This window comes from Hyla sarda, chromosome 3 (assembly GCF_029499605.1).
Source record: "Hyla sarda isolate aHylSar1 chromosome 3, aHylSar1.hap1, whole genome shotgun sequence".
Classification (NCBI taxonomy): Eukaryota; Metazoa; Chordata; class Amphibia; order Anura; family Hylidae; genus Hyla; species Hyla sarda.
The window spans coordinates 257219086-257226094 of NC_079191.1; positions in this window are offsets into that span (position 1 = coordinate 257219086).

Here is a 7009-nt window from a genome sequence, read left to right on the forward strand (position 1 = left end):
TTACTTATTATCATAAAGTGAATGTAGCCATACCTTTTTAATGCAGTTTTTCCTTCTTTTATAAGTTATAAAATCATGTTATCCAGCAGTCAGGCACAGTGGGATAGGCGTGCCTTGGGGTTCGCAGAGCCCCTCCGCTGCCATGCCTATCCTCTCTTTCAGCGCTGGGACCACTGTGCGGTAAGACACAGCAGTCCACATTGCATGCGACCCTCCCTGCAGGCTTTGATGTGCGTGCACTGCTGCTAATTGACAGCACTCGCTCCCGCCATCTAAGTTCTTAGTGCACATTTGCAGTACTAGAGGGAGCTAGTGCTCGCTCTGTCAATTCACAGCAATGTGCGTATATCAGAGCCTGCAGGGAGGAGTGCATGCGCAGTGGACCGCTGTCTTACTACACAGCCGTCCCAGCGCTGAAAGAGAGGATAGGCGTGGCGGCAGAGGGGCTTTGCGAACCCCAAGGCACGCCTATCCCACTGTGCCTGACCACTGAATAACATGATTTTTTAACTTATAAAAAAAGGAAAAGCGGCGATAAAGGTATGGCTACATTCACTTTATGGTCATCAGTAACAACATTGTAGTAGTCTGGGGGGTTAAAAAATTATGAAAGTTGTGCTTTAATGGCTTATCCTAAGGATAAGCGATCATTTTGGTAGAATGAGATAAGTTGATAAATGCTAGTTTAGTATTTAAATACTAGAAATAAATGACAATTCAGGATAGGTGCATCAACTGCTTCTAATCTGTTCACTTCTCCTTAAAACTTCACATCATATACTGACTTCAGCTGTCAAGTTTTGAGCTTTGGTTCACTCTATTAAACCTAAACAGTCAGCACAGAAACTCACCATGAACCTGACACATTGTTTCTATTGCTTTGTAGAAATGACCTGCCAAAAATTCAGTTTGACATCCATGATCAAAGGTTTCCTTCCAAAGGCAAAATGTCCTTATTTGACCAGTTGCAAACAAACATTCTCTTGTAATGGCATATGTACAGTATTTCAGTCAATTATCTCATGAATGTAAAACGGCCATCAATGTAGACCAAAGTCAATGAAATAGCTCCAAATTAAGTTGGCAAATCAATCAATTTAAGAGACAAAAAATGTAATCCCTACCGTTTAAAGGAAACTTTCATCTACAATCCAGCAAAAATGTTTAGTGCTTAGGTAAAAATAACATAAGCAGTTCACTTGTGGTACACCTGCCTGCTATATTACAAAATGTCATAAACATATTTTGCCTTATATATTTAACTTTGTCTTTACAAAGATTTTATGACAGTCTGTTACTATCTACTGTAGACAGACAGGACTACAAGGCCTGGTTGAAACTACCAGCAGCAGGGGTGAAGGAGGACTGGAGGGATTTGTAGTAGCCAGAGTACAACAGGAGAAGGTGGACTGGTAAGAGTTGTAGAAGCCTTCGAACAGCAAGAGGTTGAAATTATTTTTTTTTATTAGGCCAGGCGGCCCAGGTCTGGCTGGAGGCAGCAGCAAGGTTGATGGTGGACAAGTGGGACTAGTAGTAGTCAGCATACAGTAGTAAGAGGTGGACAGCAGGAAGTAAAAAAATGTTTTGTTTTTTGCCAGGTGGCGTGAACCGAACCAGTAAAAGTTCTAAAGTTCAGCAAGCCAAACAAAAACCTGAAGTTTGGGTCGAATCCGGATTTACTAGGCTCAGCTCGCTCAACACTAGTCAGGATCTTGGTGTTCAGATTGCCACCAGTTTCTGGAATTAGTTCAGATAAGTGCTTGGCTTATTGCTCACTTACTACACCCTGTTCAAAATTATTATGCAAATTCTATTTGTGTTACAAAGATTAAATATTTTGTTTTTCAGTTTAACTCATGGATGGCATCACGCACACCTGTGATAATTAGACTACCAGGTGAGCCCAATTTAAGGAAAAACTACTAAAAGTGGTTGTTCCACATTATTAAGCAGAGCACCATTTTCAAGCAATATGGGGAAGAAAAAGGATCTCTCTGCTACCAAAAAGAGTGAAATAGTTCAATACCTTGGACGAGGTATGAAAACATTAGATATTTTACGATAACTTAAGCGTGATCATTGTACTATTAAGAGATTTTGTGGCTGATTCAGAGCACAGACGGGTTTGTGCAGCTAAAAGCACATTGAGGAAGATTTCTGCCAGATCCATGCATCGGATCAAGAGAGCAGCTGCTAAAATACCATTACATAGCAGCAAACAGATATTTGAAGCTATTGGTGCCGCTTGAGTCCTAGTTGTAGAGTCCTCCTAGTTGTAGAGTCCTCCAGAGTCTTGCAACTATGCATAAACCTATTCGGCCACCACTAACCGATGCTCACAAGCAGAAACCGCTGCATTGGGCAGAAAAATACATCAAGACTAATTTTCAAACAGTCTTATTCACAGATGAGTGCCGTGTAACCCTGGATGGTCCAGATGGATGGAGTAGTAAATGGTTGTTGGACTGCCACCCTGTTCCAACAAGACTGCAATGTGTCAGCAAGCCGGTGGTGGAGTCATATTTTGGCCTGGAATCATTGGAAGAGAGCTGGTCGGCCCCTTTAGGGTCCCCGAAGGTGTAAATAAGACCTCTGCAAAGTATGTGGTGTTTCTGACTGAACACTTTCTTCCCTGGTACAGAAGGAAGAACTTCTTTCTGTAATAAAATCATCTTCATGCATGACAATGCATCATCTCATGCTGCAAATAATACCTCTGCATCAATGTATGCTATGGGGATAAAAGGAGAGAAAGTCATGGTGTGGCCTCCATCCTCCCCTGACCTCAATCCTATTGTGAACCTTTTGAGCATCCTCAAGCAAAAGATCTATGAGGGTGGGAGGCAGTTTACATCCAAACAGCAGCTCTGGGAGGCTATTCTGACATCTTGCAAACAAATTCAAGCAGAAACTGTCCAAAAACTCACAAGTTCAATGGATGCAAGACTTGTGAAGCTGCTATCAAATAAGGATTCCTATATTAAAATGTAATGTGACCTGTTAAAATGTTTAAAAAGTTAAAATATTGTTAAAAGTTTGACTGAAATAGCGTGTTGTTTGCAGCGTATTTACTGAAATCAAAAATGAAAATTTTCAATTCTTTACAACCTATAAAGTGTTTTGAAACTTACTGTCATGACCAACTGGGGGGACAGGGAGAGTGAGCCCTAAATTGACCCTAAAATCACTCTCCCTGCCTACCTGCCTATCCATCCTAAACGATGGATCGACAACTGGGCGCCGGTCCCTTTGTGCGCTAAAGTGCAGTGGCGTAAAAACACATAATATACATTGTCGGTCACAGGCCAGAACAGTTAACTACTCGACAACCAGATATACCAAACAGGATACAAATACTAACAGGACAGAATATAAACAGGCAAACTGATCAGAAACATAAGACACTGTTCACAAACAGGTGCAAGTAAAAAGGACAAAGATCAGATCAACCTGGACACCCCACTCCACAAAAGGAGTAGCTATTAATAATAAAGACAAATAGGCTACTGGCCAGCGGATACACTCCACCGTGTGGACAAGATGCTGACCCAGTAGGAAACAGAAATATAATACATGAAACACTAGACTAGAACCGGATGAGTCTGAATAGGCTCCAGGAAACAGGAATATAACAAGCAAGACTCAGACATAGTGTGAACAGATACATAACAGAAATGTACAAATCCTAAAACCGACAAATGTAACAGACTAAAATCTACAAGGAACAAGACTATTTAACCATGGCTAACACTCAGATAAATACAAGGTAAATGCTCAAGCAGACTTGAAAGTGTATTGCACAATAACCAGCACCAGAATGCAGGAGAACTCTGGTTAAAGGGGTTCTCCCATGGTTAGGCATCTTATCCCCTATCCAAAGGATAGGGGATAAGTAGCCTGATCGCGGGAGTCCCGCCGCTGGGGACCCCCGGGATCTTGCATGCGGCACCCCGTTTGTAATCAGTCCCTGGAGCGTGTTCGCTCCGGGTCTGATTACGGACGACCACAAGGCCGGCGGCATGTGACGTCACGCTCCACCCCTCAATGCAAGCCCACGGGAGGGGGCGTGACAGCTATCACACCCCCTCCTGTAGGCTTGCATTGAGGGGTGGAGCGTGACGTCACACGGGGCGGAGGTGTGACGTCACACGCCGCCGGCCTTGTGGTCGTCCGTAATCAGACCCGGAGCGAACACGCTCCGGGGACTGATTACAAACGGGGTGCCGCGTGCAAGATCCCGGGGGTCCCCAGCGGCGGGACTCCCGCGATCAGGCATCTTATCCCCTATCCTTTGGATAGGGGATAAGATGTCTAAGCACCAGAGAACCCTTTTAACCCCTTAAGGACGCAGCCCTTTTTCACCTTAAGGACTGAGCCCATTTTCGCAATTATGACCACTGTCACTTTACGAATTAATAATGCGAAAACACTTTTACCGAATATTCTGATTCTGAGATTGTTTTTTCGTGACATATTCTACTTTATTTTGGTGGTAAATTTTCGGCGTTAATTGCATCCTTTTTTGGTGAAAAATCCCAAAATGTCATGAAAATTTTTAAAATGTTGCATTTTTCTAACTTTGAAGCTCTCTAATTATAAGGAAAATGGATATTCCAAATACATTTTATTTTTCTTCACAAATACAATATGTCCACTTTATGTTGGCATCATAAAATGGACATACTTTTGCTTTTTGAAAAAATTAGAGGGCTTCAAAGTAGAGCAGCAATTTTCAAAAAATTGCTAAATCTGAAGGGACAGATGTTACAGAACTACAACTCCCAGCATGCCTGGGCAGTCGAGGCATGCTGAGAGTTGTAGTTTGGCAACATCTGGAGGGCTACTGTTTGGGCACCACTGTAACAGTGGTCTCCAAACTGTGAGCCTCCAGATGTTGCAAAACTACAACTCCCAGCATGCCCAGACAGCCTTTGGCTGTCTGGGCATGCTGGGAGTTGCAGTGGTTGCCACAGTAAAGATCGATTTACTTTCACTTTCAATTCCCCCCCACTGTCGATTCCCTACCTGAGCAAAGATCCAGCAGGCTCCAGCGAAGATCCCAGGTCCCCAGGCATCTTCTCCTGCAGGTATGGCCTCCATCTTCTTCCCAGAGCCCCTCGACATCCACGGGCGGGCAGAATGGGGGGTTGCCATGGCAACCCCCTGTCCTGCGCTGCCATTGGTCAGAACTCCGTTCTGAGTAATGGCAGGGGATAGGAGGAGATCGCAGCTTTGCAACCTCACTCCTATCCTTTAGGCTGATCGGGGCTGTTGCTGACAGCTCCGATCAGCCCTATTTTCCGGGTGATCGGGTCACCAGAGACCCGATCAGCCCGGAATTGGAGAAAATCGCATGTCTGAATTGACATGCGATTTTCTCCGATCGCCAACATGGGGGGGGGGTCTCAGGACCCCCCTGGGCGATGTGCCAGGGTGCCTGCTGAATGATTTCAGCAGGCATCCGGCTCCGGTCCCCAGCCGGGTAGCGGTGGGGACCGGATTTCCCACGGGCGTATGGATACGCCCTCGGTCCTTAAGGACTCGGAATGCAGGGCGTATCCATACGCCCTGTGTCCTGAAGAGGTTAAATAACCGCACCGAGTTCTCATTTGTTCAGAGCATTAACTATTTCCTATCCAGGTAGAATAGCAAACTGCTCTGAACAAACTAGTGTGTGAATACACACCTAAATAGAAAAATAGAAAAACAAATGAACGGACATTACACTTACTGTGCATAATATTTTGGAGCAGTGCATTGTGAGTTTTTTATGTTTAAAAAAATACTGTTATTAAGAGATTTGTTCAATAAAATTTTAATTGTACTCTTAACAGTTGATAACATGAGAATTATGCTGACTGTTATTTACATAAATTATTTAGGTAAATGAGAAAAATATCATTTGCATAATAATTTGGAACATAGTGTATATAACCTGTCTCCTGCAGTGAGACTGGGAGAGGAGAAATTGTGTTTAAAATTGTGTAGCAAAGTGACCATCTAAGGCACCCAGATCAGTCATAAGAGGCAAGGAGGACATTTTACAAAGAGGTGCAATCACTATGCTCCACCCTGCTAAATACACTTGTCTTCAATGTCCCTGGCCCAGACTAGCTACTAGTCTGTTATAACTGTAGCTGACAGGTTTCCTGCCTTGCACTGACCTCTGACAGAGTGTCAGAGTTCAACAGAGAACAGAAAAAATAATCACACCCAGTAGGTTGTCAGCACCTTTAAAGAGAATCAGCAGGAGAGAGTGGTCATGACCCATCATATACATCAGGGCTGGTGGATGTATCCTTACCCTTTAATAAGATGATTAAAGAGCGTTTAAGTTCTTGAGTTGCCAAATTGTTTAAAAATCCAGTTTAGCCATTTTATTTATACATTTCTGTGCTAAAATTTAAAGAAATGTAAAAAGTGAACAATAATGTAAGTATATCTAAAATACAAACATAATGTTTAAAAAAAAATATATGTTTTCCTGAATGGAAATTTTAAATCTGGTTACATTCTCTCTTTAAAAAAATAAAATAAAAAAAAAATAAAAAAAAAACACCTCATATGCTGTGGAATACTGTAACACAGTAAAATAACATGTTATTTAGCATTGCACATATTTTTCTATTAATATTTATGCAATATTGTACAGAAATCCCTTTCATAACCTGCCCATGGTAATACAGCCACTGGATTATTGCCTGAACTGAGTATTAAAAAACAACAAAAAAAAGGAAATTATGTGGTTTTTTGGTAGGATGTGGGTATGATTCAGGACACATACACTTGTCAGCTAAGATCATCACCTCTGTATGACATTTTGCTTTATTTGTTTTACAGAAAGTGTCTTAAGTTTAAAATGATATTTGGATAACTCCCTAAAATATTTATCTTAACCCTCCACAGACGCGGCTTATGTTAGACTTTAGGATGCAGCCCTATTTTTCATATCTAGCATGTTGGCGCTATGTGGTAATAATTTTGTAATACTTTTATCCAAGTGATCGGA